The 12,500-nt window shown below is 46.3% G+C and overlaps 1 pseudogene across 1 annotated transcript; it reads left to right on the forward strand.

Annotated features, from left to right (window-relative positions):
• Positions 1-437: 437 nt before the first annotated feature.
• LOC310771896 (mothers against decapentaplegic homolog 1 pseudogene) lies at positions 438-2,265 on the forward strand (annotated as a pseudogene). Its single transcript, XR_014553943.1, has 3 exons — positions 438-461; positions 547-803; positions 2,122-2,265. The product of XR_014553943.1 is annotated as a mothers against decapentaplegic homolog 1 pseudogene (transcript).
• The last annotated feature ends 10,235 nt before the right edge of the window (positions 2,266-12,500 follow it).

Raw genomic sequence — 12,500 nt, forward strand, 5'->3', positions numbered from 1 at the left:
CGGAGCTGCGCGATCACTGGACAGATGACCTGTCAATCACGCTCAAAACATAGTCTGCTTTATCATCTACTTTACTTTCAATTGGTGAGTTATATAAAAATTCACCCCGCCGTGCAGTTGTCATGAAAGGTGGAATTAGCTATATAGACCAAAACTGTGTTTTGAACCAGGCTGTAAACATGTTTGGGCGGTGAAGGGGGATTGACTCGCTCTTGCAGCCAGCCTCAAGTGGTCATTTGAGGAATCGCAGTTTTCGCTACTACCACATTGGCGTCGGTAGAAAGCTGCCCCCTCGGTTCAAACTCATAACTCTATCCCGCCCTGCAGGAGTGCACCTGTACTACGTGGGTGATGAGGTGTATGCAGAGTGTCTGTCTGGCAGCAGTACCTTCGTGCTGAATTGTAACTGTAACCGCTCTCTCTACCGCCCCCTGCAGGAGTGCACCTGTACTACATGGGTGGTGAGGTGTATGCAGAGTGTCTGTCGTGGCAGCAGTACCTTCGTGCAGAAACGTAACTAACCACTCTCTCTACCGCCCCCTGCAGGAGTGCACCTGTACTATGTGGGTGGTGAGGTGTATGCCGAGTGTCTCTCAGGCAGCAGTATCTTCGTGCAGAGTCGTAACTGTAACCACCAGCACGGCTTCCACCCCACCACGGTGTGTAAGATCCCCTCTGGCTGCAGCCTGAAGATCTTCAACAACCAGGAGTTCGCCCGGCTGCTCGCCCAGTCCGTCAACCACGGGTTCGAGGCCGTGTACGAGCTCACCAAGATGTGCACCATCCGCATGAGCTTCGTCAAGGTGAGGGCGCGGGGCCACGGTAGCAGGGTTGTTTTGTATTCAGTCATTCATTATTATATAGTTATTTATTTCGTTTTTAATTTTTGTTTTCAATTCAGTTTACTTTCAGTTAGCTTACAGAGTGGGTTTACTCATTTCAGATTAGTTTTTGTTGTTTAAAAATGTCTCAGTCATGTAGACATCCCAGTCTCAATAAACGTATGTACCGATGCCTCCTCATGCTTGTTGTGTTGACAAATTTGATCAAATTGACAAAGAGTAAAACTAAAAACATTTGCTGCATATTTGTATTTGATTTTGGTTAGTTTTGTAAGTACGGTAAGTACACTATCGTTTTTTCTTCTTCCTAAAGTCTAGTATACAGGGCCGCTGCTGGCCATTTGGGTGCCCTAAGCGTAATTGTTTTGTGGTGTGCCCCCCCCCCCCCCCCCCCCCCCCCGCAAAACTTTCAATAACTGTCAAACGAAAGACTGCAAAATCATTAATTATGAACGATACTAGTGTATCTCACATTACATTACATGTGGCAAAGAAACAATTGTTAGAATTACTGTACATGTCAGCAAACAAGCGATTGTTAAACTGTACATGCAAGCAGGGGCGGACTGGGATCATAATTCAGGCCGGGCATTAGATACCAAGCAGGCCAGGCCGATACGGGCCGACGTGCGTGCTGGCGTCCGAAGGGCGGCGGCGAAAAATTTGGGCTGTTTGAAGCCCAATTTGGGCCGTTTGAAGCCCAATTTGGGCCGTTTGAAGCCAGATTTGGGCCGTTTGAAGCCAGATTTGGGCCGTTTGAAGCCCGATTTGGGTCGTTTGAAGCCAGATTTGGGCCAGTTGAAGCCAGATTTGGGCCGGTTGAAGCCAGATTTGGGCCGTTTGAAGCCCAATTTGGGCCGTTTGAAGCCCAATTTGGGCCGTTTGAAGCCCAATTTGGGCCGTTTGAAGCCCAATTTGGGCCGAGTCCAATTTTACAATGAGATGCACCCACTTTAACCCTGAATAAAGTAATAAAACCACTAGTAAACCAGTAGGCGGCGCCTGGCCTGCTGTTCAGTGAGTGGCCTGACTGAGGGCACCAATTTTTTTTTTTTTTTTTTTTTTTTTTGCTGCCCTCAGTCACATGATGCCCTACGCAGTCTGCGTACTCTGCGTATAGGGTGCAGCGGCATTTCTATTATTTAGAAATAAAAATATATACTAGTAGTATATATTTTTATTTCTAAAATGGGTTTGAAGTCCTCTATCAACATTAAACAAACATTCTCTTGTGCGTTGCTTTGTTTCATCCTCTCTCTGTGTGGGTGTGTGTGTGCAGGGCTGGGGAGCAGAGTACCACCGGCAGGATGTCACCAGCACCCCCTGCTGGATCGAGGTGCACCTGCACGGCCCGCTGCAGTGGCTTGACAAGGTGCTGACACAGATGGGCTCACCTCATAACCCCATCTCCTCTGTGTCCTAACACACACACACACACACACACACACACACACACAAACCGCACCAGGATGTGAACATCATTGATCCAGCTATTTCTGGCTGATTTGGACAATCACAACAGAGACAATCACTGCTCTGGGTTTGACTAGTTCTGCCTGACCTCTGAGGACAATCAGTAACCAGCAGCTACAACAGTCATCAGCATCAGCATCACTCAGTAGAGCGCAACAGTGACCGGCCAGAGTTTTAAGCCTGGAACCAAGTCAACCAGCTACCAGATGAATCAGGACCATAAAACATTTGATTCCGAGCATAAATAAATAAATACAAACAAATTATAAGAATGGAATATGGAAAAACGGCAAACGTTTTATTTTCTTTATTTTTTGGCTCAATGTTTTATGGTCAGGATTCATCTCATAGCTGGTTGGCTTGGTCCCACGCTTAAAAGTCTTAGTGAGCAGGGTGGAGAAAGTTCTGAATAGTTCATTTTTCCTGTGTGAACGGATGATAAAAAATCCCATTGAAACAAGTGGAAACATTTTTACATGTTTTTATATATTTCTTTCCATGTAGACTCTAAAAGGTATGTTATTTCATTGTGATATCCAATAAAATGTTTGCATTTCAGCTTTTTAAACTGTACATTGAAACAGTCTTCATGTACCGGTATTTCTAGTACTGTATAATTGCTGTTCATCATATTAATCTTGTTATTATTGGTTATTAGTAATGAGCGTGGCTTGCAGGGGTTTTAGGTGGGGTGGGGGGGGGGGGGGTCTCAGCAAAAATTATTCAGTTTTTGTCCGTCCATGAAATGTTCTTTTCAACTGGCAAACTCATGCAATAAAATAAACTCGAATCCTGGGAAATATCAGAGAAATATGAGTAGATTTTCTGTGCAATTCAGACCAACTGCATTTTTAGCTAATGAATTAATGTACATGCCGTTTTTATAGTTTTTTGTATTCCTTTATACACATTTTTGCAGCTGCACTTTGATTAAATATTGATATAATGCGTTATTTCCATTGTCAGTCTCATATTGTGGAAGTCTGAATGATTTTGACTGAAATGATCTTTTGACCTAAGTGAAGACTAAAGATTGTTTTTCTACCTGAAAGTAATCAAACCATGGACTTTAAAAATACTAATAAAGTGGCTCAAATAACTGTTTTTCCCGATTTAAATAATTTAAGGATAAATTCGTTTATTTTCTTTCTCTATATTCAGTGGTTCTCGATGTGGGGTCCGGGGACCTCCAGGGGCCCTAGAGGAGGTCCCAGGGGATCCCCAGCCAATTGATGAATTGTTAAACCATAGATATTATATTACTATAGATGGGTCACCGCAGGCTCTGCCAATTCTAACAAATGGTAGCAGCAAGTCTCCTAAATTGTCACGTGACTCCAATAGACTCAGACCTGCCGAAAGTCTCCTAAGTGGGCGTGTCCGTGGAAACGCATGGGCAAAACCCACGTGACAAAATGACAGGAAGTGAGTTGACGTTGGGTTATATATATATATATATATATATATATATATATATATATATATATATAAAGAGTTGATCCTTTGAGATAAAAGGGGAGAAGTGTGAGTAGGATTGAATGAAACTTTATTGTTCCCTGTGAGGACACTGGTTCGTTGCAGCAGCAAATAGGATACAGCAGAGACAAATAGAAAACAAATAGAGTGAATGATGTCTGATGCTTAAAGAGTATTCTTGTATTTCATGTTTGTGTGTGGAAATGAAGTCTTCAGAATCTGAAGACTTCATTTCCACTATCTGACTATCTGAAGTTCAGATAGTCAGAGGAGCCGGCAGGAGGCGGAGCATAGCACCATTGAATGTGATTTACACCAAAGTGTGAGAAACCATCTGCAGCTCTGTGTGGTTGAAGGAAGGTTGATGTGGGTCGGTTCGGGCGGGCGGGGTCCGTGTTGACGCGCCCGGGACGCCGCCAACTGTCACCGGCCCACAGTGTAACGCTGCGTTCACGTCACATGGGAACCACGGTAAATACGGCCTTCCGACTTTCGCAATGTTGAATACTGCTTTGGGATTTGGTGATATGATTTCTCCAAATTCTGGAATATTCTCATCACCAAAATGGAAGTGTCTGAAGTTTCAAATGTAGAGAAGGATACATTCATTTAAAATAACTCTCCAACCAAAGGCGGGAGGGGGGGATGGATCTGTCTTCGTCCGTCCATCCGTTTGTTTGTTAGTCACACTGTAATGTTGATTTTGTGCCACTAGAGGGCAGCATTGACTGAATGGGATTGACCCAAGGGTGGAACTACATCACTGGTGACAACTATTCACTTGTTTCCATTATATCAGTTTCATATATAGTCATTTTGTGATCTCTTAAAACACCAAGTCAGGACCCGACTACTGGCTGGATTTACCAAGGCAGGACCCGACTATTGGCTGGATTTGCCAAGGCAGGACCCGACTACTGGCTGGATTTGCCAAGGCAGGACCCGACTACTGGCTGGATTTACCAAGGCAGGACCCGACTATTGGCTGGATTTACCAAGTCAGGACCCGACTACTGGCTGGATTTACCAAGTCAGGACCCGACTACTGGCTGGATTTACCAAGTCAGGACCCGACTACTGGCTGGATTTACCAAGTCAGGACCCGACTACTGGCTGGATTTACCAAGGCAGGACCCGACTACTGGCTGGATTTTCTTTCAGCTGATCAGGAGCGACCAAAGTCTACAGAAAACTACAATCATGGCGCCTTCAAATGAGTTCAAACACCAGAACGCTTCCAAGTCCCGTTAAACCGTTAAGTTGTTCTAACAGTTATTCCCATATGACATGAACGCAGCATAATTAATACTAAGAGTCTACTTGATAACTGTCGTACCTGCTGCCATCCAGGTTTCAACACACGCGCTCGCCTTCTGACGACAACACAGATCGTTACACCGCACGTTCACACTGCGAGCAACACCACTGTAGCTCAGGAGGTACAGCGGCTCCACTAATCACTTTGGATAAACGAGGTCGGTGGTTCGATCCCCGCCTCCTCTAGTCTGCATGTCGAAGTGATACTGAACAATTGCTCCCTATGGCTGTGCCAGCACCCTGTGTGGTAGCTTGCCGCCATCGGTGTATGAATGCCTATGTGAATGGGTGAACTACTCATTGTAAAGTGCTTTGGATAAAAGCACTATATAAATGCAGGCCATGTACCATCACAAGCCACCGGGTGTCTGAACTCAGCCGATGCGTGGACGCTCAACAAGTTTATCGGATATCAGATTTCTGCGTTTTTCTTAAAAGTTGAAGCAAACTCAACTTTTTAAAGTGCTCCGTTCTGCTGTTCTCCATACCTTTTGAATAAAAAATGTATAATGTATAGCGCTTCCGTAGCTAACTAAGTGAACTCACAAAACAATTTAACATTATGAAATTCAACACCAATGCAGCAAAAAACACACAATTTTCCCATTTAAAACTTTGCAGCTGCAGACGCTACGTAGTTGCGATCGGTGCCCGTGGCCCCGCCCACAATCTGTCAGAACAGAGCGACACATCGACCAATGAAGTCGCTCGCAGTGTGAAGCAGCAATTTACATCACACCTTCTGGAATAGTCTGAAGAAGGAAACCTGGATCCTTCGCTCCAAAAGGCTTTACTTTACTTTCTGGATATGTGATGAAGTGTCAAAACAAGTCTTAATTAGCCTATTATTAAATTTTTTTTTTTTTTTTTTGTCTTAGCAAAACTTACATATAGTGCAACTTTAAATGAAGACAGTTTACATAGACTCTCAAGAGCCATGTGTCATTATGTAAACACAAATACATCGTCAATATACAACACAAAGAGTCAAAAATATCACCGCTGTCCTTCAGAGACCCCTGTCTTCAAAAAGGCCCAGAGAGCTGAGAGAAGACCGGTTGGTTTTACGGTAAATCCATGGATATGAAGGAAGCCCCAACATGAAGTTTGATTTGACCTCAAGATGCTAAGCATGGTGGGATGTTATTTTACAGACCACCAGTCTGTGGAAGAACCCAATTTATTTCAGCCCTCGTTTCCTCCACTGGTGCCTTTATCTTGGCAGTTTGTTGCAGTTTTTTAGCGGTAGATTGTCTTGATTTCAGCGCGGTGAAACAGTTTCTACACAGGCTACTAATTAATAATTCTGACCTCGATGTGTTTTGGCTTGGAAAACCCAGGAGAGAAACATGGAGGCCTTATTTTCTTTGAAAAGAAATAAAGTCGGCACACTGAAAAGCAAAGCTTAGTTTATCGACGTTTCGACCAAACGCTCTTTATCATCGTCTTATTGTCTTTACCTATCGTCAAATCCTGCTCCCACGATACAACAGCTAATGTTCATCAATGATATTGCAGTGTTAGCTAGCTAGCTAACAAGCAACTGGAACAACTGTAAGTGCAAGTTTACAACGATTTTTGCAAAAAAAAAAAATACATGTAAAACACAGTTTTGTTGTTAACTGACCACTGTGTAAATATTGAGTTCTACTACCTGTGAATTCCTGACATGGAAATGCGGCGCCTGTCTACTGTGACTGGATGCTAATCTGCGTTTCCGTAATGAAAAGCACTAGCCTCAATGCTAACACAGAACCATAGAGCGATTATCCAAAGGTTTCAAGAAAAATCGACAAATATGGCACACTAGAAATGTCGCGCGCTCGATTCCTAGGCTTGCCCGCTTCGCGGCCTCGCCCGCTGCATGGGCTCGCATATACGCAGCTCAGCTGCTCTATTGGCACGCGCAGCGCAGCAATTTGCACAACTTCGCATCACTGATAACATCACTCACTGATGACATCACAATTGCTCAAGTGACCATCGGTGACATCATCACGGATGATGTCACAGACATAATGTCACCGATGATGTCATATACGATGATGTCACAATGTCTAAGACATCATCAGTGAAGCTGTCACAATGTCTATGACATCATCAGTGACATCACAATCGCAGAACCCACTTGTACTCCTTTTATATAATAAGGAGGAAAGATAGGATGCCTTCTTTGCAATTGCAAATGCGCCAAACAGGACAGCAATGACCCAATCTTGATGGCGTCATAAACCGATTTCTTCCGTACAATGAAATACTCCTATCAATAAATGCTTTGATTGATCTTGTTTGTGAGTTATTGCATCATCAATGTGTCACAAAGGAGAGGAATGTGCTGCAAAAGAGGGTTTGAAGTGCAGCGTCTCTGAAGGACAGGCGGGATAGTCAATAAATATGTAACACGCTTTAATAGCCTAGAGTCCAGTGATTATATGAGTGGCTAAAGCAGGCATGATGCAAACAAGTTTGAATAAATGCAAAACGTCCATATCTGAGTGTTCAGTGCATCGAGCATAATAAGAGCTGTTTGACATTCTCATACATAGTGTCATGTGACAGGTCATGTGACAGTACCATGATACATTACAGAGCTTTACATCCATCACTAGTCGCTTTACAAGTCCAGAGGATGGATCGAGGAGAAGGAGAAGAGAGGAGGAGACGAGGGGAGGAGGAAGAGAGAGCAGAGGTGGAGAGAGGAAGGGGAAGGACACAAGGAAAGGATAGGAAAAGGGAGAAGGCAAAATGAGAGGAGAGGAAGGGTGAGGTTACGAGTAGGGCAGGGTGGGAATTCCACAGAGACCATGGAGGCCATGACCTCCATGGTCCCTCCCTCTGGCCGTGATGCCCTGAGATCACCTAAGGCCACCTTGGCAGTGCCCTGCTACCAGCCTGCTAGTGTCAGTTGCTTTAAAAGCATCAGTGGTCTCACTTTAATGTAGCCTGCTGCCCTATGTGTCATTGGCTCATTTTAACACATTTCAGAAAAATCACTCTTCACGATGTCAATAGAGCAATGACCTTTATGCCCTGAAAGAAATTGCAATGCCGAAGGCCAGATGGCCACGCCCCTAAAATGACGAAATTCCCACCCTGGAGTAAGGATGCACGAGAATATCGGCACGTCATCGGTATCGGCCGATAAATGCTTTAAAATGAAATATTGTCATGATCGGCGCAAAAGGGACATTCGTGCCGATCATGACAGGCCGATAAAATGACACTTTAGTTCTGCCTAAATGGTTGAATGAGTGAAATTTGCCCTGGCTGTGGTACAGTAGGTTGTGGGGTCAGGATTGTCTCAGGCAAAGCAAATTAGGTGGAAGACACTGCGCGTATATCTGTACCGTCAATTAGCCAAAAGAGTTGGAAAATATCTGCATATCGGATATCGGCAAAACTGCCAATATTGTGCATCCCTAGTTAGGAGGAAAGGATGGCAGAGGAGAGGAAAGGAGGAGGGAGAAGAAGAGGGGATCCAGAGAGAACGAGCTGAGGAGCGAGCGAGCGAAAAGAAAAGGAGATGACGGAAAAGCAGCAGGAGAGAATTTAGGAAGAACCTGTCAGACCAAAGTAGCCGAGGAAGGAGTGTTTGTCCGAGGAAGGAGAGGGGGCAGAGGAGAGAGAGGAGGAAGGAGGGCGAGCCTTCAGGGAGAGCAGGGTGGTGATGGGGAGGAGAGGAGACAGCTCGCTCCACCCGGTCTGCTCCATCAGCGCCGGGGCCAGCGTGTGCAGCCGGCGAGCGCTCCCCGGCTCGCTGCCGCGCTGGCCGTCCCCGTGCGCGGCGTACGAGCGGTGGGTGTGCACGTGGTCGCCGGGCGCGTCCGTCACGTGCCCGCCCACGTGCCCGCCCACGTGCCCGCTCATCACGTGGCCGCTCGCGACGTGCGCGTGCTCCACCTGGTGCTTGACCTTGCAGTGCAGACGCAGACTGTCCCTGCGCTTGGCGCTGTAGGGGCAGAGCGCGCACACGAAGGGCCGCTCGCCCGTGTGCACGCGCACGTGCTCCACCAGCTTATTGGCTGTCCGCGTCAGGTGACCGCAGCGGTCGCACCGGTACTGGTTGCCTTGGCGATGACCCTGGAAGTGGACCAGCAGCTCCTGTTGCCCCGGAAACGACCTCTGGCAGATACGGCAGCGATGCTCGGCGCCGGCGGCGACCGCGCTCTCAGGCGGCCGGGTCGCCACGGCAACTGCCGGAGCGCTGGTGGTGGCGGCGGCGTGGGGGTTGACGGAGCATCTGGGCGGACGGGGGTCAATGACACACACAGACACACACACACACACACACACACACACACAGACACACACACACACACTAGCATCATTAAACAGCATTAAGCAGCAACCTCCGTCTTGGACAAATGAAGCCAACGCAGAATTGCCAAAAACTGCAATTCCTCAAATGGCCACTTGAGGGCTGGCTCTAAAAGCGAGTCATTTCCCCTAGCCCCCCATGTTAAATGCCCAGCTTTACTGCAGAAATAAACAGCCTGGTTGTAAAAGCCGTTTTGGTCTCAAAGCTAATTTCACTGTTCATGACAACTGTACAGTGAGTTTGTATATAATAACTCAGCCGTTTATACAGTCTATGGCAGCAAAAAGAAGTCAGATTGTATAGAAGCCAAAGGGAAAATGACCCCGACGTCTCACTTGATTTATGACCTCAGTAAACACTTTCCTAATGAGTTTATGTCTCAATCACTATAGTTTCAAGTCTTCTTCAAAACAGCAGTGCTTAAAATTCACTTTGCAAACTGGGGGGGAATTCCCCCCTTATGTTCTTCAGATAGGGGGGATTTACAGACTTTGCGGGGGACTTTTTCAGCCGATACGATAACCGGTAAATATCCGCTTCTCCTGTCCGATAACAGATACGATACCCAATAATAATTTCACATTTTTGTCTTTACTTAACCTGTAGTTTATGCACACCTGGGGTATTATAATATGATACGAGTGTTTTAGTAAAGTGTATCACTCAATACAAAAAAGAAATGCTTTAATACAATTGAAAGCCTATGGCTGCTGCTTAGTCTCCAGATAAAACACAATGACAAAAGACATAGTAATTATTAGACTCTTATTCAGGGATGCAAAGTCATGGGTAGTTAAAAAGGTGACAGACACCAGGGCAGACACAAAATCATTCACTCAAGTGCCCTATTTTGGGATGAAAAAGGTGACTCACTGTTACCTAAAGGTGACTAGTTTGCATCCCTGCTTATTCTTATTCTTATTCGCTTGAGGTTATATTCTTTTAGTACGGCGATTTTCTCTTTGACCTCGACGAAAAAATAATCTCCTGAAACTGTCTGTGCTCGTTGTCAGCCTTTCTTTTGCCTTTCGACAGCGAGATGTTCACTTCTCAATAAAAGACAACATTTTAGCATGCAAATGTTTTTCTTTCCACTTGGTTTTTCACTCAGGTGAACCCAATCACCTCTAATGACGCAGGTGATTAGCAGGCCGCTTGCCTGGAGTGTGAAGCCGTGTTGCCAGATACTGCTGACGGTTTCCAGCACAAAGAGTTCAAAACCCGCCAAAATGCACACAAAACCGCACATCTATGGAAATGTATCTGGCAACCCTGGTGTGAAGGGCGTATCGGCAGCGCCTCGTGCCTCGTCCACACGCCTCGGGAGCTGGCTCTGTGTTTTACAACGAGCGAAGGTGCGGGTCTGATTTCACTATCGCTTGATATCAAGTGGCGTGGCGGGCCGTGAGTTTGAAACCCATGGCGTAAACCATTGCGGGATTACTCCGCCTTTCTAAATTGAAAATATGCGGGAATTTCCAAAAAGATGCGCGAAACTCGCAATCCCGCGCCGAATTTTAAGCCCTGAATACAGCATGATGTTCACCCATTTAGTAAATTAGGGTCCCATTTAGAGTCAAATAGACGATAAAGCAGACTGTGGTTTGGGGCGTGATTGACAGGTCGCCTGTCCAGTGATCGCGCAGTTTGCCATTCATGGACCAATAGGAGGCGGCGCTGTGGCCCTGTGGGAGAGCCCTGGTCTCGCGCTAGCTGCTTCAAACAAGACGACGATGGTTAAAATGACAAACTCGAGCGTTCAAAACGGAGTCCATCAACCAATGGGTGAGGTCACGCTGGCTGTGCTATGTCCATATTTTTATATAGTCTATGCATTAAACGCACACAGATCACACACACACACACACACACACCCATACACACTAATGTAGAGTCAGTACACTCGGAAGTAGGCGCATATTCCAGTGATGACATCCTTTGGTGTGTGTGTGTGTGTGTGTGCGTGTGTGTGCGCGTGTGTGTGTGTGTGTGTGTGTGTGTGCGTGTGTGTGTGCGCGTGTGTGTTGGTGTCCACGCCCACCTCGTCTCTCCGTTGACTCCGGTATCCCCAGGTATGTGTGTGTCGGCGTGTGCCCTCATCTCTGCCTCCTGATTGGTCGAGTGCTCGCACACGCAGCAGTGCAGGGAGAAGGAGGCGTGCTCCCATTGGCGGTGCTCCGTCATGTGACCCTGGAACAGGCCACGCCCCTCCGTCTCAAAGCCACACACGTGACATCTGGCAGGGCACGAGGGGAGAGTGTGTGTAACTTGTGACACTCTGTAGTACCACACTGGCAACCATAGTAACAGTAGTAGTACTAGTAGTAACTATGGTAACAGTCCCATCCCGCAGTAGTACTACAGTGGTAACCATGGTACCAGTAGTACTACAGTGGTAACTATAGTAGCAGTAGTACTACACTGTTAAGCATGGTAACAGTAGTACTACCATGGTATCAGTCCCAATCTCCTGATATTTGATTTTTCTAAATATTTCCTTTCCTATTCACCTTATTCCCACTTTTTCTCTCTTCCGCGTTACACGCAATTGTATTTGTTCTTCCGGTTCAGTGCTAGTTGGCGGCCATTTTCAAAACAAAACGTCACTATAATAATGAATGAAGTTTGGCAACATTCCCAATTAAGCTACACTGCGGCCAACTTCATAGCGTTACTGCTGCGAGGAGCCGATGGCTGTACCCGGGCAGCATTGTACCCAGCTCAGTGGCCTTGTGGTTTGAGTCTCCGCCCTGAGACTGGGAGGTTGTGAGTTTGATCCCCGGCCGAGTCATAGCAAAGCCTATAAAAATGGGACCCATTTGCCTCCCTGCTTGGCACTCAGCATCAAAGGGTTGGAATTGGGGGGTTAGATCACCTATATGATTCCCGAGCGCGGCGCACGCTGCCGCTCCCCGCTCCCCCAGGGGATGGGTCAAATGCGGAGAACAAATTTTGCACACTCAGGTGTGTGACAATCAATCAGATGTTAGTTACAAAACCACGTCGACAGTGTTTTCTCCCTGCCAGTAGCCTACAGTAGGGTTTGACAGATAGCTAGTCCGACCAGTCAGCAC

Source organism: Poromitra crassiceps (genome assembly GCF_964638095.1).
Source record: "Poromitra crassiceps genome assembly, contig: HAP1_SCAFFOLD_1465, whole genome shotgun sequence".
Classification (NCBI taxonomy): Eukaryota; Metazoa; Chordata; class Actinopteri; order Beryciformes; family Melamphaidae; genus Poromitra; species Poromitra crassiceps.